This window comes from Carcharodon carcharias, chromosome 4, assembly GCF_017639515.1.
Source record: "Carcharodon carcharias isolate sCarCar2 chromosome 4, sCarCar2.pri, whole genome shotgun sequence".
NCBI lineage: Eukaryota > Metazoa > Chordata > Chondrichthyes > Lamniformes > Lamnidae > Carcharodon > Carcharodon carcharias.
Window position 1 is genome coordinate 121,821,473 of NC_054470.1, and position 24,854 is coordinate 121,846,326.

The 24,854-nt window shown below is 43.2% G+C and overlaps 1 protein-coding gene and 1 long non-coding RNA gene across 3 annotated transcripts in view; both read left to right on the top strand.

The window, feature by feature from the left end:
- LOC121276706 overlaps positions 1-11,569 on the top strand; it is an 86,886-nt gene extending 75,317 nt beyond the window's left edge. Inside the window, exon 3 of the long non-coding RNA XR_005942738.1 lies at positions 10,203-11,569. This is a non-coding gene — a long non-coding RNA (uncharacterized LOC121276706). The remainder of the gene's footprint in view (positions 1-10,202) is intronic.
- Positions 1-24,854, top strand: part of sh3gl2a (SH3 domain containing GRB2 like 2a, endophilin A1) — a 173,730-nt gene that overhangs the window by 110,813 nt on the left and 38,063 nt on the right. The window contains exon 1 of one of the 2 annotated variants that reach the window (XM_041185253.1): positions 15,778-15,807. The exons of the other annotated variant lie outside the window; for it this stretch is intronic. The gene's annotated coding sequence lies outside the window, so the exon portion shown is untranslated. Of the gene's footprint in view, positions 1-15,777; positions 15,808-24,854 lie in introns of those variants that run through there. 2 annotated transcript variants of the gene reach the window in all.

A 24,854-nucleotide genomic window follows, 5' to 3' on the forward strand; every position in this document is an offset into this window, starting at 1 on the left:
AAAGTTCATCCTGTGTGAGCTGTGGATGAGAGCTTAGCAAAATTGTGAAAAAAGAGTTCAATCTTCACAAAGCGAGATGCAAATAGTGGGTTTTGGCAACGATCCCTTGATGAAGTGTCTAAATTGCTTGCAATCTTCATCAAGATTAAAGCAAAACACTGCGGATGCTGGGAATCTGAAACAAAAACAAAAATAGCTGGAAAAACTCAGCAGGTCTGACAGCATCACTGGAGAGGAATAAGTTAACGTTTCGAGTCTGTATGACTGCATCAGAACTAAGAAAAATAGAAATGAGTTGAAATATAAGCTGGTTGAGGGGGGGTGGGACAGGTAGAGCTGGATAGAGGGCCAGTGTTAGGTGGAGGCAAAGAAGAGATTGCCATAGATGTCATAGACAAAAGGACAAACGGGTGTTGACGGTGGTGAGATTAGCTAAAGGATGTGCTAATGGTGACATTAAGGGTAGAAAGCAGGACGAGCAAAGTACAGATAGCCCTAGTGGGGGGTGGGGGGAAGGGATCGAAATAGGCTAAAAGGTAGAGATAAAACAATGCATGGAAATACATTTAAAAATAATGGAAATAGGTGGGAAAAGAAAAATATATTAAATAATAATAAATTATTTAAAAATAACTTATTAAAAAACCTGGAAAAATTTATTAATTTTGCTTCCAATTCCCACCGCTCCATCATTTTTACATGGTCCATCTCTGACACTTCCCTTCCCTTCCTTGACCTCTCTGTCTCAATTTCTGGTGATAGACTGTCCACCAATATTCATTACAAGCCTACCGACTCCCACAGCTACCTCGACAACAGCTCCTACCCCGCTTCCTGTAAGGACTCCATCCCATTCTCTCAGTTCCTTCGCCTCTGTCACATCTGTTCTGATGATGCCACTTTCCAAAACAGTTCCTCTGACATGTCTTCCTTCTTCCTTAACAGAGGTTTTCCACCCATGGTCGTTGACAGGGCCCTCAACCGTGTCCGGCCCATCTCCCACGCATTCGCCCTCACACCTTCTTCCTCCCAGAACCATGATAGGGTCCCCCTTGTCCTCACATCGCCCCACCAGCCTCTGCATTCAAGGGATCACCCTCCACCATTTCCACCAACTCCAGCATGATGCCGCCACCAAACACATCTTCCCTTCACCCCCCAGTCGCATTCCGTAGGGATCGTTCCCTCCGGGACACCCTGGTCCACTCTTCCATCACCTCAACCCATTTCCACAGCACCTTCCCATGCAACCGCAGAAAGTGCAACACCTGCCCCTTTACTTCCCCCTCCTCATCGTCCAAGGGCCCAAACGCTCCTTTCAAGTGAAGCAGCGCTTCACTTGCACTTCATCAATTTAGTCTACTGCATTCATTGCTCCCAGTGCGGTTTCCTCTACATTGGAGAGTCCAAACGCAGACTGGGTGACCGCTTTGTGGAACACCTTTGGTCTGTCCGCAAGCATGACCCAGACCTCCATGTTGCTTGCTATTTCAACACTCCACCCTGCTCTCATGCCCACATGTCCGGCCTTGGCTTGCTGCATTGTTCCAGTGAAGCTCATCGCAAACTGGAGGAACAGCACCTCATCTTCCGATTAGGCACTTTACAGCCTTCCGGACTGAATATTGAGTTCAGCAATTTTAGATCATGAACTCTCTCCTCCATCCCCATCCCCTTTTATATGTATATATTTTTAAAAAATAAATATTTTTCTTTTCCCACCTATTTCCATTATTTTTAAATGTATTCCCATCCATTGTTTTATCTCTACCTTTTAGCCTATTTTGATCCCTTCCCCCCCACCCCACCCCCACTAGGGCTGTCACCAGCTCATCCTGCTTTCTACCCTTAATGTCACCATTGTCACATTCCTTAGTTAATCTCACCACCGTCAACACCTCTTTGTCCTTTTGTCTACAACATCTTTGGCAATCTCTTCTTTGCCTCCATCTATCACTGGCCCTCTATCCAGCTCTACCCTGTCCCACCGCCCCCCCTTAAACCATCTTATATTTCACTTCTTTTCTATTTTTCCTTAGTTCTGCTGAAGAGTCATACGGACTCGAAATGTTAACTGTATTCCTCTCCGCAGATGCTGTCAGACCTGCTGAGTTTTTCCAGCTATTTTTGTTTCACAATCTTTATTACTCCGCTTGGGAGGTTTTGTTTCAACAGATTACCCTGCGGTGTCACATCAGCACCAGAAATTTACAGAGGACAATGTCAAGAATCCTAGAAGGTCTGCAGTCATATATTACATGGATGATGTCCTAATCCATGAATCCACTCAGGCAGAATAAGATGTTACATGCAGTCTGTGCCACAATGCTTACAGGAATCAGGACTTACAGTCAACATCAAATTCGATTTCTCACAGCCAACTGTCAAGTTCCTTGGGATATTGTGGATACATCCCGTGTTAGAGTTGATCCACAGATGACAAGGGCAATCAAGGAGTTTCCAGCTCCTCGGAATGTGACTGAGCTCCAGAGATTTATGGATAGAGTGAAGCAAGTCGGAAAGATCCTGCCTAACCTCGCTGTCATCAAAAAGCCAGTATACCAGCCATTGTGACAGGACAATACATGGTGCTGGGAGGAAGCACAACAGAGGCTTTTTGAAAAAAATCAACACGAAGCTGATACCACCTGATCTTTTGGCTCACTATGACCCAGAGCTACCCAATAGCAGATGCATCTTCTATATGGCTGGGAGCTGTACTCTTTAAGAGACAGATGGATGGAAAGCGCAGACCAGTTTACAGCACATTCCATTTACTGACAGAGACTGAACAGAGATACATGGTGTAATGGAAAGAAGCACTAGCTGCTACATGAGCATGTGATAAGTTTGCAGATTATGTCCTTGGTCTCCACTTCAAGATAAAGACAGACCACAAACCCTTAGTAACACTGAAATTCTAAGGAGTTAGCAGCCATGAGTACAACGATCCAGACTGAGGATGATGAGGTTTGATGTAAAGACAGAGCATGTTCTGGGAATGCAGCAGAATATAGTGGATGCTTTGTCCTATATCCCAGTGGCAAGACCTGAACAAGGTGATGTAGCCCTTGTTGAAGAAGTAGAAACCTTCATATTGACAACAACCACCAGCAACAACTCAGTGACTGAATGAAATCGGAGATGCACAGAAACCTAATGAAAAATGTGCTCAGGTCAGAGACCACAGCATCAAAGGATGGCCAGCATACATGCTGCACAATCCCATTCTCAGACAGGACTATGAGAGATTGATCATCCCGAGAGTTCTGAGACTCGATACACTGCAACGATTGCACAGAGGACATTTTGGGCAGCACAAAATGTTGAGCCAGAGAAAGATATTCTGTTTTGTGCCCAGGTCTCTCAATGTCTTTGGGACAGATATCAAACTGTGCTATTCATTTCAGGAGACAAGGCATCTTCCTTTCCATCATGGGAATGTCTTGGGATGGACCTCCTTGAATACAGAGCTAAGATGTTCTTGATCATTTTAGACTACTACTCCAGATGGGTAGAAGGCAAGCAATCACAGAGTCACACTTCAGAAGCAGTGATTACATCACTGAAGCAGATATCTGCAACATATGGAATCCCAGACCTTGGAATCTCAGACAATAGAGTGCAATTTGCCAATAAATATTTTAAAGAGTTTACGGCATCGTATGGATTTGTCCAGATCATCAGCTCACCAAGATACTCTCAAGCCAACAGTGAAGCTAAAAGAGGAGTGCATACAGTGAAAGCATTGCTGAAGAAGAACAATGACATCCAACTTGCACTTCTGAGTTATCATTCAACTCCACTGCAAAATGGTTTAACACCATGTGAACTCCTCATGGAAAGACGACTGAGAACTCAACTCCCTACTCTCCTATACACACTCTGGCCGCATTTACAAACTGATGACTTGGACAGGTTGAGGGAGAATGAGGATGAGTATTGTTCTAGCCAGATGTGGAACTATGACAAACATCACAAAGCATGCAACCTGCCAGACTTTCAAGCAGGAGTGCCAGTTTGGATCAGAGGCTACGCTCATTATGCACAAGTGGTTGAACAGACACCACACCCACAGTCCCACCTCACCCAAACAGATAATGAGAAGAAGACATGCACTAGTTGCACATGGAAGCAACCTCCTACACAGTCAATCTACCCAACTGAACAGACCAAAGAGGCTGGGTTCATTGAGAGATCCAGGAGACAGCCAGATTGGTGAACCTCAGTCATCAACAAATTCTCCTTCTGCCCAGCAGAGCCTGAGAGATCACAGGCAGGAACCAAATCCCCAACTTCCTCCAAAGGAGCTGAGGACCCGTGCGGGTAGACTAGTGAAACCGACATAACGGCTGGTTCTTTAAAGAAGAAATGGAAATCCGAGACTTAGTTGTGGGGGTGTGATATGCTAAAGAGACACACAGAAAGTGATGCAATGTCACATGATCTTGAGCTCGCTCTCTCTTCCAACTACGTCTTGTTGGACCTCGTGGTGAGGAAGCCTCAGTAAGTTTATTAATAAAGTTAACATTTCCCCTATCTCAGCAGGCTTTGTAAATATTCTGCATCAGCACAAGATCAAAAATATTATAAGTAATATCACAATTTCACTGTTGGGGTGGGGTCCATGATTATTAATATATTTGAAATGGGGTCCTTTAATGAGTATGTTTGAGGAGCTCTAGTGTCTGAGGATTCGGAGTAGGATCCCAGAGCTTTCATAATCCAGAGAAACTATGCAGCTGAAAAGTTGTTGATTTGATGCAGTGTTTCTCAGAATGTATCATGAGTTTCATTTACGGTTTAAGTGCTAAGTTTAGTATGTTACACTGACATTAAACAAATGCAGACTTAAGGCTGGAGCTGAATTCCGATCAAAGCAGAGCGAGTCTGACTGCACTGACAGCTTAGGACCCATTGCTGCGTTTATGCTACACCTGGTGTATGGATATAAAGCAGAACGACAGTTTGTATCATAAATATACAAAGGGACACTTTGGTAGCCCAAATCAATGATGCAACTTAAATTTACAAATACCTGCTCTGAAGGGCACTGATAAGGCGGCGGTGGTGGTGTGGGGGGGGAGGGGGTGCGAGTGTGGAGAGAGCAGGAATTCAGTGTCACTGCACCAGTCTTACGGATGTAACATTTGGCAGTGGGGGGGTCCACACCTGATTGGCACAGGAGCTTGAGCCTCTGCTTCAATCACCTGAGGCTGACAGGTTTCTGAGGTTCAGTTCAATAGGGAAAGGAGAATTCTGCATTTGTTTCATGTCCCATCCCAGCACAGGACCAGCTCAGCGTTCCTGCTCGACAGTCAACCTAACCAGTAGACCTAAAAGGGACATCACTCTGTGGCCCGCTGACAGCCCCGCCGGCCCTCCCATCCTTAAAACACTGCTCTGACCCTTTTCCTGCTCTAGAAGTTTATTGGTGGCACACACGGTTTTAGGTGTGCAGTCGGCAAAATGTACAATGTGGTGGTGACCACGTGTGTTGCTGGTAATTCATGGTCCACCATATTGGAAAGATTGGCCCCTCCAGGGTGCAAGCCAGAAATATATTGAAAAATGAATAAAATATTTAAATTTTTATTTATTCATTCATGCGTTGTGAGCATCACTGGCTAGGCCAGCATTTATTGCCCATTCCTAATTACCCTTGAGAAAGTGATGGTGAGCTGTCTTCTTGAACTGCTGCAGTGCATGTGGTGTAGGTACACCCACAGTGCTGTTAGGGAGGGAGTTCCAGGATTTTGATCCAGCGACAGCAAAAAATATATTTCCAAGTCAGTATGGTGAGTGGCTTGAAGGGGAACTTCCAGGTGGTGGTGTTCCCATGTGTCAGCTGCCCTTGTCCTGCTAGATGGTAGTGATCATGGGTTTGGAAGCTGCTGTTGAAGGAAACTTGGTGAATTCCTGCAGTTCATCTTGTAAATGGTACACACTGCTGCTACTGTGTGTCAGTGGTAGAAGGTGTAAATGTTGAAGGTGGTGGATGTGGTGCCAATCAGGTTGCTTTGTCCTGGACAGTGTCAAGATTCTTCAGTGTTGTTGGAACTGCACTCATCCAGGCAAGTGGAGAGTATTCCATCACACTCCTGACTTGTGCCTTGTAGATGGTCGACAGGCTTTGTGGAATCAGGAGGTGAGTTATTCACTGCAGGAATCCTAGCCTCTGACCTGCTCTTGTCGCCACAGTATTTATATGGCTGGTCCAGTTCTGTTTCTGGTCAATGGTAACTCCCAGGATGTTGATAGTGGGAGATTCAGTGATGGTAACATCAAGGGGCGTTGGCTAGATTCTCTCTTGTTGGAGATGGTCATTGCCTGGCACTTGTGTGGCATGAATGTTAGTTGCCACTTATCAGCCCAAGCCTGGATATTGTCCAGGTCTCGCTGAGGCAGTCCGTGTCCCATATGCAGCATCTGAGGAATTGTGCAATCATCAGTGAACATCTCCACTTCTGACCTCATGACTGATGAAGCAGCTGAAGATGGTTGGGCCGAGGACACTAGGGCTCCTACGATTGTTGTACAATCCTCTTGTGATATTGGGCTGCCCCAGCCCCTGACTCGTTACTCACTCAGTAACTTGTGTTACTAACAGACAACAAGGACAATTCAGCAGCCCAAAGGTCTCAGCCATTCTCTCCAGGCCAGGTGCTGGTTTGTTCTTTGAGGCTGCTGGTTAATGTCTGAGCATTTTTAAGCCTGTTTACTGATATAAAACTCAATTCTGATTTTTGAGCAAGTTTCTGATCCTTCTGGATGGTTTTCAGCTGCTTTCTAACAGTTTAACTGCAGGCATTGGGTGGTTTGCTGCCTTTGTGGATGGGGGGAAGGGGAAACAACAAAGAAGGACAGGAGAGAATGAGAGAGTGCCGCACTGACACGAGCAACGTGAACAGGTGCATGTACTGGCAGGCCTCCCTATGTGTTCCACTTCTTGTTTACCTATCCCACCCCCTCACCTGTCTCACCCTGCTCCACTCACTGCCCATTGCACCCACCTCCAGTGTCTGCCCCACCTCTCGCCCACCCCCGTCCCCCCTCCACCCTCCCCCCACTCCCTCCCCCCAGGCACACCCTGCCTGTCATTTCCTGTGCTATTGGGAAGAACTGAATTTCAACTTTGAGACCTGAAAGATGTTTTTCAATTTGTAATAAATTGGAGGGGCAAAATGATTCTCGTGGAAGGTGTTATATGCATATACTAAGTGACTTTCTTAAAATAAGTTAAATATTATCAAATCCTATTTTGAGTAGTCCTGTTTTGATTTTGTTTTATATTAATGGTTTTATTTTTGCCTGTTGACCACTGGAAACTGGTTGGGTAGAGCTGCTATTTGTGGAGAACTGGGATCTTTGCACCCGTGTTGGGTACTACAATTATCCTTGGAGTTCCACAATAGCAACTGTGGTGGATGCACCATGTTGGGGTAAATTGTGCTGAACGTGTTAGTGTATGCACAGGAAATGTTTGTGGGAATTATATGGAGCTGGCGGATCATGACATCAATCAGTGTGGAATGCTACTCTGATGCAGGCAGTGCCACTCTGGGGCTCAATGTTCCATCCATTGGCCTCTCCTAATTTTACACAGCTAAGGGCAGATTCAGTAGCATGATGGACCCTATCCAACAGTACTATTTAAAGGCATCACCAATGACTTACAGATTAGTTAGTGGTGGAGTTCTTCTGGCTGTTGCTTCAATTCTACATATATTTGTCACTTAATTTGCAAAAATCTACAGGGAGTGATGTGGCAGGTGCTGAAGGAGTTTTGCTGACTTCAAGGCTTCTGCACAAACTAACTGTTCCCAGACACGGTAGGCATTGCTCCTGGAATACAGCATAACTTGAGAATGAGCAGAGGTCACGCAGAGCAGGGCAAGGTTCTGGAAGATGGAGGAGAGGAAAAGAACTCTCAGCCAGAGGCCATTTCCACCCAGGGTGTTCGGGGAGCAATTCTCCTTCCTGAAGCTCAGAACAACAATATGGGTGATGTCTGTGTTTCAGTAAGAGTGGCCTCACTGAAATCTGCCACCTGCTGCAGTCACAACTGCAACCTCAGAGCAGCGAAAGGACTGCATTGTCAATCATAAAGTCATTAAGGCACAGACTGAGTCCATTCAGCCCATCAAGTCCATGCCAGCTCTCTGTGGAGCAATCCAGTCAGGCTCATTCCCCCTGCTCTATCCCCACAGTCCTGAAAAATAGTTTCCCTCAAGAGGCCACTCAATTTCCTTTTGAATCATTGATCATATCCACCTCCACCATCCTCGTAACCAGAGATTTTCAGGGCTGTGAAGGCGACCACGGTGATGAATTCTAATGTGTCTGTCTTCTTCCAGGCTGGAGCTGGGAATATTTGCTACATCTCACTTGGTGGCTGGCTGCCAGCTACACAACAGCAGGGTCAATGGCAAAGTGGCAGTGCTGGGAGGATAAATGCAGTTACCTTGAGAGAGGACAACAGGCTCATTGGAACCATTACCACTCCCTTGGTGACATTTCAGCAATCCTGGTAATGTGTGGAGGATGGTTTGCTGCTCTGCTGTGACAGCCTGCACACTATAGTCCACACAATGATGGCAGCAGTTGGAGCTTGTATTGCTGCACTTGGCTGTTAGGTGGCTGCTGCCTGTGCTGCAATGGAAGCTGCAACTTTGGCCACTGGATGCTGCGTCATGGCTGGGTCCACAGTTGTGCTGATGGAGTCAGCCAGCACCTCCATACTGGAAAAGATGGGCTCCAGGTTCTGCTGACTGACTCGATAGCTGCTCTAAGCCCATTGTTCCAATCACAAGGCAAGATTCCCTATTGATAGAAACATCAGAATTGTGTTTGTGAAAATTTCACTATTTCAGACTAAAAGATAAATTAAAAGGAAAAATACATTTTTTGATTTTGCTACAAGTGCAAAGATCTTCACAAACACAGTATTAAATAAGGTGCAAACCAAGAAGTTATTAACAAAGTTAGGACACATAGGCTGGGGATAATATATTAGCATAGATTGTGGATTGGTTAATGGATAGAAAACAGTAGGAATTAACAGCTCATTTTTGGGCTGGCAGGCTGTAACTAGTGGGGTACTGCAAGGATCAGTACTGGGGCCTCAGCTATTTACAATCTGTATTAATGATTTAGAAGAGGAGACCAAGTGTAATCTATCCAAGTTTGCTGATGGTTCAAATTTAGGTGGGTAAGTAAGCAATGCAGAGGATGGAAAGAGGCTGCAGAGGGATATGGGCAGGGTGGGTGGGTGAGCAAGAACCTGGCACAGGAATACAATGTAGGGAAGTGTGAAGTTATCCACTTGTTAGAAAAATTAACAAAGCAGAATACATACTTTTTGAATGGTGAGGTGCTGGGAAACGCTTGCATTCAAAGGGACCTGGGTGTCCTTGTACATGAATCACAGAGTTCACATGCAGGTACAGCAAGAATTAGGAAGGCAAATGATGTGTTAGCTTTTGTTACAAAGGGATTGGGTCATAAGAGTGAAGAGGTTTTACGACATTTATACAGATATACATATCAGTGAGACCATACCTGGATTAGTGTGTGCCATTTGGTCTCCTTACCCAAGGAAGGACATCTTTGTCTGGGAGGGAGTGCAACAAAGGTCAATGGGACTGGTTCCTGGGATGCGGGGATTGTCCTGTGAGGAGAGATTGAGTAGGTTTGGCCTTTATTCCCTGGAGTTTAGAAAGAAAGATGATCTATTTGAAACATATAAAATTCTTCAGGCTTGACAGGGTACTTGCTGAGAACATGTTGGCCCTGGCTGGGGAATCTAGAACACAGGATCACAGTTTCAGAATGAGGGATTGGACATTTAGGACTGAGGGATTAGGATTCTCTAGCCCAGACAGCTGTGGAATCTCAGTCATTAAGTATATCCAGGACGGAAGTTGACAGAATTTTGGATACAAAAGGAATGAAGTGCGAGTGCGGGAAGATGGAGTTGAGGCAGAGGATCAGCCGTGATCGTATTGAATGGAGGAGCAGTTTGAAGGGCCAAATGGCCTACTCCTCCTCATATTTCTTATGTTTGTACAATGATGATGTTATATATTGAGAGCAAAAGAATTCTGTTCCCTGTATTGTTAGTAATTCTAAATAAAACAACTAAAAAGGGAGAAACCAGAAGGATGTTAAATTGATTTTCATTCTTTGTTTCATTTCCAAAGGTGTTCACAGGCTGAATCTTTCTCACTTTGAAAAGTTTGCAATTAGCAAAAGAACCACCGGCATGAGCAGGAAAAACACGTTATGCAGCAAATTGTTGTGATCTGAAATGCACTGACTGAAAGGGTGGTGGAAGAACTTTCAATAATAACTTTCAAAAAGGAAATGGATAAATATTTGAACAGGAAAATTTTATAAGGCCTTTGGAAAAGGACTAGGGGGTGTGGGACTAATTGAGAAGCTCTTTCAAAGAGTCTGTATTGGCACAATGGCCTCCTTCTGTGCTGTACAATTCAGTGGTTCTCTGAAGAAAATTAAAATAAGGATGCTACAAGTTGTGTATGTAAACATGGATATTTCATAGTAATATTAAAGTTGCACGAAACACTGGAAGCTGCATGAATATATTTTCAACTTCCAAGTCAGCGTGTGGTCATTGGAAGGAACTGGAGTGTATATTACAACAGACGGAACTTCTGCTCTCAGGAAATACAAAGCTGTGCTAACTGTGAATGGACTGAGGTTGGAGACAGCACTGCAGCATCTTTCTCCATAGTAACAGATGGCTTCATCAATGCTGCCCTTTCACCCTCTGCCTCGTCTCCATAAGGCAGATTTTCTGATTATACCTCACATTCTACTGCAGTTATTGTGCTAGGGATTGGGTGTTTCCAGCTTAGATGAAATCGTTGGAGCTTCACTAATTTTTAGCGATATGCCAGTGACGTAACGACCTACAGTAATCATTGATCAGGGAGCTAAGGAAAGAAGGCTGTTTTGTATTTCATGTACAAACATTCATAATTATTCATATTTGCTCAGTGCTTAGAAAATTGAGATTTCATTGAAGCATATGAAATTCTGAGGGGATTCACAGAGGAGAAACTGAAAAAAGGTTTCTCCTGGCTGGAGAGCCTAGAATCAGAATTCACAGTTTCCAGATATGGGGATGGCCTTTTAGGATGGAGAGGAGGAGAAATTTCTTTACTCAAAGTATCTTTGGAATTCTCTAACCCAGGAATCAATGATGTCATGTCATTGGTTTGGCCACTTCTCTAGTGATATGTTATCTTCATTCTCCCTTCAAAAAACACCTTCACTGTAAATTGTAACTGCATTCCTACTTCAATGCCTGTTGTATATTCACAGAAATTAAGTGTTTGTTATTTATCCATGCCCAGGAATAAAGGGATGAAAGTTAAAAACAGGATTTGAAAAACAAATGATAAAAATGTTTTTACTAAGTAAGAAGCTGAGTATTTGCCCTTTGGGCATATGGACTAAAAAAAATATTAAAGCTGAAAATCAGATTATGAAAATGTTTCTAGGAAGTAATTTATTTGAAGCTTTTCTTTTATACAACAGAATCCGTTCAACAATTCGTTTAATTACTTCCTTTCATGCAATTATGTTAATTAATTTTAATCCAGTAAATATGAAATACAAATACCTAAATTCACACAATATTATGACTCAAAAATATTATTTGACGACAAATATTCCTTTTCCCAATGAATTTACTTTCATTTGCTTCACTTGGTTTTACTTAGTTTAATTAGGTTTACAGTTTTTATGTGATTTCTAGTAACCATTCTCTACATCCTCACTTTCACTCTTAAAATCTTCAAGATTAAAATCTAGATGTACGCCTTTTTCCTCAATGTTTGTTCATGATCATCAGCGTCAAAGACAACATCTGTAATATCACTCTCTACGTTTTCAGTGTCACTGTCGGGTTTTCAGTGTTTATTGGAACTAGACCATCTTAGAAGTTCTTCCTTCTTGAGCTGAAATAAAGAGATTTCTTGATAACCCTCAGCTGTTATATTTTCTGATGTTTATCAAGAAGCGTTTTGATTTTGTGTTGCTATAAGAGGAACATTCAGGTTGCTCACTGAAGGGCACCAATTGTACTTTACCATTGGCGCAACATGTTTAAAGGTGGCTTTGTTCACTTTTTTATGCCACATATGTTCACATATCTCTGATCAACTGCCAATATCATAGATAAAAACAAAAAACTGTGGATGCTGGAAATCCAAAACAAAAACAGAATTACCTGGAAAAACTCAGCAGGTCTGGCAGCATTGGCGGAGAAGAAAAGAGTTGACGTTTCGAGTCCTCATGACCCTTCGACAGAACTGATTGAATGTTAGAAGAGGGGTGAAATATATGCTGGTTTAAGGTGGGGGGGAGGGCGAAAGAGAAGTTGGGGGGTGGGGGTGGTGTGGTTGTAGGGACAAACAAGCAGCGATAGGAGCAGATAATCAAAAGATGTCACAGATAATGGAACAAAGAAGTGTTGAAGGTGGTGATATTATCTAAACGAATGTGCTAATTAAGAATGGATGGCAGGGCACTCAGGGTACAGCTCTATTGGGGGTGGGGTGGAAAAACTAGCCCGGCATACAAGATTTAAAAATAATGGAAATAGGTGGGAAAAGAAAAATCTATATAAATTATTGGAAAAAACAAAAGGAAAGGGGAAGAAATGGAAAGGGGATGGGGATGGAGGAGGGAGTTCAAGACCTAAAGTTGTTGAATTCAATATTCAGTCCGGAAGGCTGTAAAGTGCCTAGTCGGAAGATGAGATGCTGTTCCTCCAGTTTGCGTTGGGCTTCACTGGAACAATGCAGCAAGCCAAGGACAGACATGTGGGCAAGAGAGCAGGGTGGAGTGTTGAAATGGCAAGCGATGGGGAGGTTTGGGTATTACTTGTGGACAGACTGCAGGTGTTCTGCAAAGCGGTCGCCCAGTTTACGTTTGGTCTCTCCAATGTAGTCCCACAGCTTCCAACCTGATAGTCGCTCAACTTCAGATGGCCCGCTTCTACCTCCTACCCAAAATCCACAAACAGAACTGTCCCGGTAGACCGATCATGTCAGCCTGTTCCTGCCCCACGGAACTCATTTCTCGTTATCTTGACTCCCTTCTCTCTCCTCTTGTCCAGTCCCTTCCCACCTACATCCGTGATTCCTCTGACACCTTACGTCACATCAATAACTTCCAGTTCCCTGGCCCCAACCGCTTCCTCTTTACCATGGACGTCCAATCCCTCTACACCTCCATCCCCCACCAGGATGGTCTGAGGACCCTTAGCTTCTTCCTCGAACAGATGCCCAAACAATCCCCATCCACCACTACTCTCCTCCGTCTGGCTGAACTTGTTCTCACACTGAACAATTTCTTCTTCAACTCCTCTCACTTCCTCCAAATAAAAGGTGTGGCTATGGGTACCCGCATGGGCCCCAGCTATGCCTGTCTCTTTATGGGGTACGTGGAACATTCCTTGTTCCAGTCCTACTCTGGCCCCCTACCACAACTCTTTCTCTGGTACATCGATGATTACTTCGGTGCTGCTTCATGCTCTCGTCGGGACTTGGAAAAATTTATTAATTTTGCTTCCAATCTCCACCCCTCCATCATTTTCACGTGGTCCATCTCTGACACTTCCCTTCCCTTCCTTGACCTCTCTGTCTCAATTTCTGGCGATAGACTAACCACCAATGTCCATTACAAGCCTACCGACTCCCACAGCTACCTCGACTACAGCTCCTCACACCCCGCTTCCTGTAAGGACTCCGTCCCATTCTCTCAGTTCCTTCGCCTCCATCGCATGTGTTGATGATGCTACCTTCAAAAACAGTTTCTCTGACATGTCCTCTTTCTTCCTTAACCGAGGTTTTCCACCCACGGTCATTGACAGGGCCCTCAATTGTGTCCGGCCCATCTCCCGCCCATCCGCCCTCACGCCTTCTCCTCCCTCCCAGAAACATGATAGGGTCCCCCTTGTTCTCACTTATCACCCCACCAGCCTCCACATTCAAAGGATCATCTTCTGCTGTTTCCACCAACTTCAGCATGATGCCACCACCAAACACATCTTCCCCTCACCGCCCTGGCGGCATTCCGTAGGGATCATTCCCTCCGGGACACCCTGGTCCACTCCTCCATCACCCCCTACTCCTCAACCCCTACCTATGGCACCTCGCCATGCCCACGCAAAAGATACAACACCTGCCCCTTCACTTCCTCTCTCCTCACCGTCCAAGGGCCCAAACACTCCTTTCAAGTGAAGCAGCATTTCACTTGCATTTACCCCAACTTAGACTACTGCATTCGTTGCTCTCAATGCGGTCTCCTCTACATTGGAGAGACCAAACGTAAACTGGGCGATCGCTTTGCAGAACACCTGCGGTTTGTCCACAAGAAAGATCCACCTCCCCATCACTTGCCATTTCAACACTCCACCCTGCTCTCTTGCCCACATGTCTGTCCTTGGCTTGCTGCATTGTTCCAGTGAAGCCCAACGCAAACTGGAGGAACAGCACCTCATCTTCCGACTAGGCACTTTACAGCCTTCCGGACTGAATATTGAATTCAACAACTTTAGATCTTGAACTCCCTCCTCCATCCCCACCCCCTTTCTGTTTCTTCCCCCTTCCTTTTGTTTTTTCCAATAATTTATATAGATTTTTCATTTCCCACCTATTTCCATTATTTTTAAATCTTGTATGCCGGGCTAGTCTTTCCACCCCACCCCCACTAGAGCTGTACCTTGAGTGCCCTGCCATCCATTCTTAATTAGCACATTCATTTAGATAATATCACCACCTTCAACACTTCTTTGTTCCATTGTCTGTGACATCTTTTGATTATCTGCTCCTATCACGGCTTGTTTGTCCCTACAACCACACCATCCCCACCACTTCTCTTCCACCCCCCACCACCTTAAACCAGCATATATTTCACCCCTTCTCTAACATTGAATCAGTTCTGTCGAAGGGTCGTAAGGACTCGAAATGTCAACTCTTTTCTTCTCCGCCGAAGCTGCCAGACCTGCTGAGTTTTTCCAGGTAATTCTGTTTTTGTATTGCCAATATTATATTCTGGGTATGACTCTTGGGGGAGAATTTTCTCCCTGTTGGGGGTCTGGGTGAGAGCAGGCACAGGTGGGCGTGCAGCCGATCACCGCCCGTGATCTGCTGGGTGCCATTTTACATGGACGCGTCAATTAAGGCCCGCCCAGCGTGCCGTGCTGAGCGGTCCCTGTGCGGGCGGTGGGGGAAGAGGGAGAGTTGGGGCCCGCGCTCTTTTGTGCATGTGCGTGAAGGAGCGCAGAAATCTCCCTGAGGCTCGGAGATGCCTCAGGGAGATTAAGAAAAGTCATAAAAATGTGAAAAATAAAAAAATTAAATTATTCAGACATGTTCCTTCATTTGAAATTGTCACATGAGGTGGGATTTGTTTACCAATTCACATGAAACAATTTAGTAAATTAATAAAGCCTTCATGAAACCTCATCCCATCTGTGGATGAGGTTCCATGATAAATGTGAAGGCCGCCTGGGCTCTTTGTCTTCCGCCAACCTTAAGGTTGGACGGGCAGCCCTATTAATCACTTCAATTTGTTTTTAAATGGCATTAATAGGTCTTTGACAGTTTGGTCGACACACAGCCGAATCTAGGTGGGCCGGCTGAACTGAAGATTGGAATGACGGGTGGTGACATCGGGATGCATTTTATGCACGCAAACCAGAAGATTCAGGCCAAGATGAGGATTGTAGATGAAACCTTCCTTAAAGGGTCCTGGTCCCTTACAGCACTGGTTTGTCCTGAATTGTGTTGCTCTCTGTCAACATCTTGCTCGAGCCTCTTCATCTTCCCTGGCTCCATGAGCCTCCTCTTGCTTCCTCTCTCTGAGGCCGGGATTTTCTGGCACTGATACCAGCAGACATCGTTGAGAGCGGGATGGGAAAATTTGAAGAGCTATTAAAGGTTGATGTTTCTCCAAATTTTCCTGTCTTACCGGCAACGACGCCTGCTGGTGTCTGGTCCGGAAAATCCCAGCCTAAATGTGTCTCAAAACATAACTTACATGAAACAAATAAAATGAGAAAAAAAGCAAATGAAATATGAAAGAAAGTGAGGCTTATGTCACATTCTCTGGAATTTATGGTTAAGGTTGGTTAAAGCATGTCTGAGTTACAGTGTCATTGGGGAAGGTGTAGGCAGCGACCATTGCTAAGAGGCCAAAGTCCTTCCAGTGGGGTGATTACATGTCAACCCCGCTTTGTCATGCCTCTTCGTGTAACGTGTCATGACACCAAGTTTGGTTGAGATTGGCCCAAGGACCTTAGAGGAGTTCGCAAACAAACAAACAGACATTTCACTTTTTATATATAAAATGTTTATACATAAATAAATTAGCTCTAATGACACCAATGATTTTTTGAATTGTTTTTTTTTGAAAGCATAAACTAAACATGTTGTTGTTGAATAAAGCTGTTTTCTAATCACTGTTTATAATGAATGAGTGAGGCAGCAAGATCTGGACAATATCGAGGCTTGGGCTGATAAGTGGCAAGTAACCATCGTACCACACAAGTGCCAGGCAATGACTGTCTCCAACAAGAGAAAATCTAACCATCTCCCCTTGACATTTAACAATATTACCATTGCTGAATGCCCCACTATCAACACCCTGGGGGTTACCATTGGCCAGAAATTTAACTGGACCATATAAATACTGTGGCTACAAGAACAGGTCAGAGGTTGAGAATTCTGAGATGAAGAACTCATCTACTGACTCCCCAAAGCCTGTCCACCATCTATAAGGCAAGTCAGGAATGTGATGAAATACTGTCCATCTGCCTGGATGAGTGTAGCTCCCACAACACTTAAGGAGCTCGACACCATCCAGTAAAAAGCAGCCTGCTTGATCGGCACCCCTTCCATCAACCTAAACACTCACTCCCTCTACCACTGTTGCACAGTGGCAGCAGTGTGTACCATCTACAAGATGCACTACAGCAACTCACCAAGACTCCTTCAACAGCACCTTCCAAACCTGTGGCCTCTATCATCTAGAAGGACAAGGGCAGCAGACACATGGGAACACCACCACCTGCAAGTTCCCCTCCAAGCCACACACCATCCTGATTTGGAAATATTTCACCGTTGCTTCACTGTCGCTAGGTCAAAGTCCTGTAACTGTAGTCCTACAGCACTTTGGTGGATTTCAGTGGTTTAAGGTGACTCACTACCACATTCTGAAGGGTGATTAAGGCTGGCAAACTAAATGCTGGTCTTACCAAGGATGCCCACAGTCAAAGAAAGTATAAACAAAAATTGTCTGTGACTGCATTCCTCTGATACTGAGCAGTGACTGAAAGGATCAAACCATGCCTCATTTCATTAGTTTTGGATTAACTAGCTTTAAATCAACTTTGGGGGATGTTACTTTGCTGTAGTCATATTGTGCGGACAATCTCAATCTCTTACAGCACAGAAGAAGGTTATTCAGCCCATCACACCTTTGCCAACTCATTGAAAGAGCTCTCCAGTAAGTTAGCAAGAAATACAACTCTCATTTATATAGCCTCAAGGCATAAATACATCATTAATCAAAATTAACACTGAGGCACAAAAGAGGATATCGATACAGGTGACCAAAATCTTAGTCAAAGAGGTTGGTTTTAAGGAGTGTCTTAAAGAAGGAGAGAAAGGTGCAGAGGTAAGGGAGGGAACTCCAGAGCTTGGGGCCGTTATGACCCCACCATAGGGGAACTGTAAACCAAAATAACCACATCTACAAAACCACCCGCAAATGAAAAAATTACCAACAAAGTTTCACTTTTTGTAACTTTTACCTTAGCATGAATCAGAACCAATGCAAATCAAACATGAATTAACAGGCAAATGATACTTCAAATAAAAAGGTCAATTTTACTTTAATATGGTCAAAAAACAAAGATATGTCTTACAAAACCACAAGTACCAACATCACTCCCCACAGACACGTGAAACCATGTGCAGTTCCAAAATTGGTATGTTCGATCCCTCACCTTTCCACTCAAATGGGGCACTATTATTGGCAGCCGTATTCTATCCAAGGTCCTCTGAGATGGTCATCACCTGAATGGCACACCCTTACAGAACCTCCATAACTAGGATGAAGAGTCATATGGGCTCGAAACGTTAACTGTGTTCCTCTCCACAGATGCTGTCAGACCTGCTGAGTTTTTCTAGCTATTTTTGTTTTTTCTCCATAACTAGGTCTTGTTAATACAGATTTCCAGACATTCCTTTCTCTGAATCCTTTAATAAACTGCATTAAATGGTCTGGTTAGCTTTGGTAAAACTGAAGCAGCAACAGTAAAATTGTCCAATTCACAATCACTGTTCTAACCCTGTCTTCAGCTTTCTGTCCTGTTTAACTATATTATACATACCCAGCTTCTCAAAAATGTGCGTTCTGTTCTCTCTTCTGCTGCAGCTCTCCTTTGTCTGAAGCTCTCTTTGTGTCAGCCAGCCACACAGTTTTCGTATGTTAATTTACATCCTGTTGGTACTGCTTCCAGGTCAAGTGTTGGACAGCTCACATGGACCAGTATTATTTATTATTCATGAAAAGTACAATTGATCGCTTGACAATTGATGCAAACTCTTGAAAGTCTTTTTCAAACATCCTTAAAAACAATTACAGATTCCACAGACCTTTTAAAAGAAATTATAAATTTTCCTTACTGTACTGCTTCTGGGTCAAAGGTTGTTACAGGGTCCAGGCAGCTGAAGGCACAGCTGCCAATGGTGGAGTGATTAAGATAGCAAGCTCTCGATATCTTTTCCAGTGCATCTTTCTGCTAGTCACCAGGACAAATCTGGTGTGTAGTAGAGCTCTGAAGAAGAGTCATACAGACTTGAAATGTTAACTTTTTTTTTCTCTCCACAGATGCTGTTAGACCTGCTGAGTTTTTCCAGCATTTTCTGTTTTTTGTGTGCGTAGTAATGCTGCCTGTTATCATTTGCTGCCTCATAAAAGAGTAAGAAGCTCTTTTACATCAAATTCTTCATAAGCCTGGCTGTTTCATTTGAATCTCAAGAATGACTAGATTCAAGTAGATGCCACATGGGCTGTGACAGGGCTCCTGGCAAGAAGATTATTCTCCTACCATAGTGTTGACCCTAACAGTAAAATCTTTATTCAGCATAGAATCATAGAACCATAGAAAAGTCACAGTACAGAAGGAGGCCATTCGTTCCATCTTGTCCATGCCAGCCCGAGGACACGCAGGTGCCCTTTCTAATCCCACCTTCCTGCACCCGGCCCATAGCCCTGCAGCTTACAGCACTTTAGGTGCAGATCCAGGTACTTTTTAAAAGAGTTTAAAGTTTCTGCCTCTACCACCAACTTGGGCAGCGAATTCCAGACACCCACTACCCTCTGTGTAAAAAAAGTTCTTCCTCATGTCCCCCCTACACCTTCTGCCACTTATTAGTACACTATTAGTGAGAAAGGTAATTGTAATCACCTCCATAGACCCATAGCCATGCTGACAGGCAAGCCTATCTGCAACCACTACCCTGTATCCCCCACCTCCCACAACCCCTTTCAACCTCACTCTCTCCTGTAACCACCCTCGGAATAAACTTCTTTCCCCAAATTACTTTAACCTGCAAACACCCAACTCTCAATCCTTTGGGCTTCCACTTACTACAATATTTTCAGCACTCAATCTGCTCAATCATTCCGTAACCTTGTTCCCAATAAAACTTCCCTCTTTCTTTTTTCCACATTGTGTATTCCCCCTATATAGTTCCCATGTGCGCTCTCCAGACCCTAGGGGCATTGATTTGAGCATATCTGGTGCACAATCGGTTTAACCATCCGTCGGTAGCTTTGCTTGGACCACATGAAACACTATTGTGCAACAATGTGGAGAATCCCAGCTCCTGTACATTCCCTGCACAGCATGTCACAAATCACTGATCCAATTTTATTAAAAGCCCCAAAATTCAAACTGTTTGCATTTTTTGATTTTTTTTCACTGAAGACATTTCTGATGATTCCAAAGACAAAAATGAGGAATGAACTCAGTTTGGAATTTGAGCAGCTGAATCGCTTAAATTCAGATTAATTGGGAGACTTTCTGACCTTTGACCCACATTTTTAAAAGCATATTAAGTGACAAAATGTTTTCCATTGGAAAGAACAGGTTTGTTTTTGATGGGTCCCATGGTGCAGGTTAAGTTTACTAAGGCCCTATCAAGGGAATTCTTTTTTATTTTTTGAGACTGAATATTTTTATTCTGCCACTTTGATTAGCCAGTTAGTTCAGTGGCCATGCATTGGTGAGCTGACTTTTCCTGACGATTTCACTCTGTTAAAATTTTAAATAATAAAGTATTTTTTTTCTTGCTGGTTGTGAGGTCAATGATCCAACATGCTGGATACTTCAGGGAGGATGCATTGCAACTCAGCCAATAAGTAGTAACATTTTTGGCAGCAGAACATTGGTCCATCTCCCTTACCCTTTCCTTCAACTGACCCGGTTCCTGGCTGTGATTCTAGAATGCTGCACAGCCCGATAATCAATGTAAGAGCAAGAATTCATCCAGTTCCTTTTTGAATTGTCTGTCAGCAGACTTTTGAATTTACTCAAATTGCATTTAGAAGGACAAAATTCTAATCGAATTGATCTAAATATATTTACACTTGGCAAGTATTTCACTTGTTCTGACTTTTGGCATCTGCTGAATTCAATTAAACATCTATTAGATAAGTAATGTCTTGTATGCAATAAACAGAGCTTGCTCAATGGATCATCAAGTTACTTAGAGAAATGTTTATCTTTGGATTACCTTAATCTTTTTCCTAGTTAGCAGGAAGCAGAGATATAAAGTCTGAGTTGAAGGTGATATCTTTTTGATGAAAGATTTACTTGACTGAAGCCAAAACTCCCAAAACCCTCCTTGAAAAGCTCCTCAGTCAGAATGTAGTTGGATCATCATGTCCATGAGATTCGCCGGTTATCCAAAAATAAGTCAAAGGTTTTATTACAATATGCAGTTTGTTACAAAGTTTGATTATAATTTAGTAATGTAGCTGATCTTCACAGAGTTTGGTATAGTGATTAACAGTTTGTGAATTTCAACTAATCTCCAATTCTGGCTGGTTACGGTAAATGCAACGTAAGGATCTTGCTGACAGATGTAAAGGATTTAAAAACCTGTAACGTTACAATGAAAAGTGGGTGAAGAAATCTGACACTCTTGATTTCTGAAACTGAACTTGAATTCTTCTGGCCACATTGCTGCAGCAATTTCTTGATAAAATCTACAGTTTCTGTTTTTTCCCTAGTAATTGTGGTAATTATATATGAGATAAAGTTCCTGAAGGTAGCAAAAATTAGGTAACAGGAGAATGGGATTCCAGGAAAAGGTTCCCCCTCAAAGAATAAAGGTTCCTTCATCAATCGTCCGAAATAAATTCACTGGGGAAATCAGAGAAGATGCTGTATGGCCCCATGCAGCTTGGTTGTGTGGCAGTTTGGCAGCTTTTGTCAAAAGGTAAGCATTTCCAGAAGTTGAGACTGCCCATTGTTGGAATTGAATGGATAACTTAACTAACTGGTCCCAGAGCAGAGATGAAGACTGGCTTGGGAAATAGAAAAATTCAAGCTGGTTTGGAACATGCTTTCTGCCCTCTTCATGTTGTTGGTTTTCCTTTCTTTGCCTCTGGGTTCCTGTATTGTAAGGAATAGGAACAGGAGTATCACTGCTCTACCCTGCTCCACCATACCTTAGCGTCTTGTCTGAACTTTTACACTAACTCCTGTCAGCCTATCCCGTGATTCCCTTCGTGCCCAAAAATCTATTGATCTCAGACTTGAACATACCCAACGACTGGGCATCCACAGCTCTCTGGGGTAAAAAAGCATATCTGAATGTTTCAAAGTACCAGGAACACCCTCATTACCTATTCACCGTATGCTGATAGCACACAGATAGGCTGCATTGTAAACAGTGTAGATAGTATTACAAAGAGATATTGACGGATTAAGTCAATAGGAAAATGGACTTCAATGTAGATAACTTGTGAGGTCATTAGATTACTTGTGAGGTCATTCACTTTGGACCCAGAAAGTGTAGAACAGGGTATATGCTAAATGGTGGAAAGCTAGAAACAATTAAAGTTCAAAGAGACTTGGGGGTCCAGGTACACAACCATTAAAATGTCATAAACAGCTACTGAAAATAATCAAAAAGGTAATGGAATGCTGACCTTGTGCTCCATTCCTCTAGATATAAAGGAGATAAAAGTGATTCTTCATCTATACATAGCCCTGGCTAGACCACACCTGGAGTCACTGGGAACAGTTCTGGGCACCACACCTTAGGAAGGATGTATTGGCCTTAGAGGGAGTGCAGTGTTGATTTATCAGAATGATACCTGGACTCCAAGGATTAACTTACAAGGAGAGATTATGCAAACTCAGGTTGTATACCCTGGAATTTAGAAGAATAAGAATGATTTAATTAAAGTTTTCAAGATATTGAGGGGAACAGATAGTGAGAAGCTGTTTCTGCTGTTGGGGATTCTGAGACTAGGGGGCACAGCCTGACCTCTCAGGGTGAAATGAGGAAACATGTGTACACACAAAGGGTGGCAGAAGTTTGGAGCTCTCTTCTGTAATGGTGCTTGATACTAGATAAAGTGTCAATTTTAAATCTGAAATTGTTAGCCTTTTGTTAACCAAAGGTATTAAGGGATAAAGGCAGATATTTTAAAGTTAGATCACAGGTCAGCCATGATCTCACTGAATGGGGGGGAAGGAGATCGAGGGCAGAATGGCCTCCTCTTGTTCCTATGTTCCTAACAAGTATGGAGGCTTTAATCTAATCAAGTAAAATGAATAGAAAAACATGACAAATGATGTGTGGAATCTAACAGCCCCATTGTGATGGAGGCAGGGCCATAAAATCTGGCGAGCCGTTCAAAGGCCCAGTGATTTCAGCAGGACCATAAAATCCTGCTGACATTAAACTCCACTCTGTGTGACACAGGTGTGATTGTGACAAAGATATGACAAAACAGGAAGAATATATTACACAAAAGGAAATGAGTATAAAATCAACTTTCCATTTGTAAAATCTAATACGCAGAGCCTGTGGAGTAATGTGGAGTGAAACAATATAGAGAGACAAGAGTTTGAAATGTTTACAATTGACTATTCCCTCTTCCATGTACAGTGCAGTTGTTATATTTGAGAACAGCAATGGTACTGAATTTCAGATAACTGATATTGTAAACATTCCTTCCTCTCTGTTGTTGTTGATCTCTTTCAAACCTCCATCAGACTCGTGCACAAGGAAGCTTCATGAAATATTTCAGAAAAGGTTCCAGAGGCCCACAATAGAGAAAGTAGTATTTACACCTAAGAAATGAGGAGCACTTACCTCATGAGTTGGTTACTTTATTAAATGGGCTAGCTCCTCCCTCAGTCTCCGGGCTCAGCAATCAGTCCATACCTCCTGCCAGGTATAGTATGTGACTCGTGAGTACTGGAGAGCCAGACAGGGCGAGCTCCTCACATCCACTGCAACGAGCAGAATTACCCTATCCTGATCAGATACTTGTTCACTGTGTATTGCACAAACTCGCAAATGGGCCAGAGGCTTTCAGACCTGAAAAGTGCTCGGTCTACCTCAAATTACCCTGGAAATCTCAAAAATACGAAATGGTTAAGCAAGCTGTTTCACGCTGCTACTAGGCAGTGAGTGATATTATCACTAACAGGATGCTGCTGTCAGTCCAAAAAGACTTTCTGCCTACCACACAATTGAGCAATGTTGTGTATGAATTTCAGTGTCAGTGTGATGCTGGGTACGTAGACTGTACCTCCCAGCAACTGGCTGATCAAATCAAACAGCATGTTCCTCCAGCTGTTGCTGATTTTGACGTATTTCTCAAAGTGCCAACAGAATATAATAAATGACTTCACACTAATAATTTTTAAAACTCATGAATATTGTGACTTACTGTTTAGGAAATTTGTCACATCAACATCAGCTTCCTTGAAGCATGTCCTCTGATTACTAAAAGAATGTTCCGGTTATAAAGGTAGATCTGTCATTCCATTGCCAGCCTTGCTCCTATTGTAGAAACAGTAATTGTAGGGTGACCATGGATATTGAAAGTGGGCACCAATTTGGCTGCCTGTCTACTGTGGTCTAATGTGATAGCTGACATAGATTCATGTTAAGATGTTGTCAAGTTATTCAGGTAAATGTTCCAGTTGAGTTGGTAGATGGATTATAATTTGGTCTGATTGAGGAAAGAGGTTTTGCTGAAATTGTTGGAGCTGTCATCAGCTTGTGACACCCGACATTACAGTCTGTGATTTTCAGGCAGCTTTGAGTTTTGCTAATATCTAATGCCAGAGAAGCATCGCTCGTTTTCACGTTAGTTCTGCTTAAATTCCAATTATTGCATTTGTAATTTGATCTGTGAGGCCAATAATTTTGCAATATCGTTAAATACTTTTAACTGCAAATCCAATAAAAAGCAATTTCCTGCTGACTGTTACCACATCCCAATCTTCTGATGTTCTGGGATCATTCTGATTTATAAATACCATATTGGTTTGTTCCTGCTACTCACAGGAGGAACCTAGCCCTGAAGTTAGCAGAAGGATAGTTTTTTTGAAAGCACATAATTCTCTTGTTTATTTTTACTGTCTCAAAGCCCATCATTATTAATTCATTTGTTTTGAAATATTGTTACTTTTGTTTTTACCTTGGCAAATGCGGCAACAAATTACACACGATGAGATCCCACAATGTGGTATACCACCAGTTAATGTGTTTTGG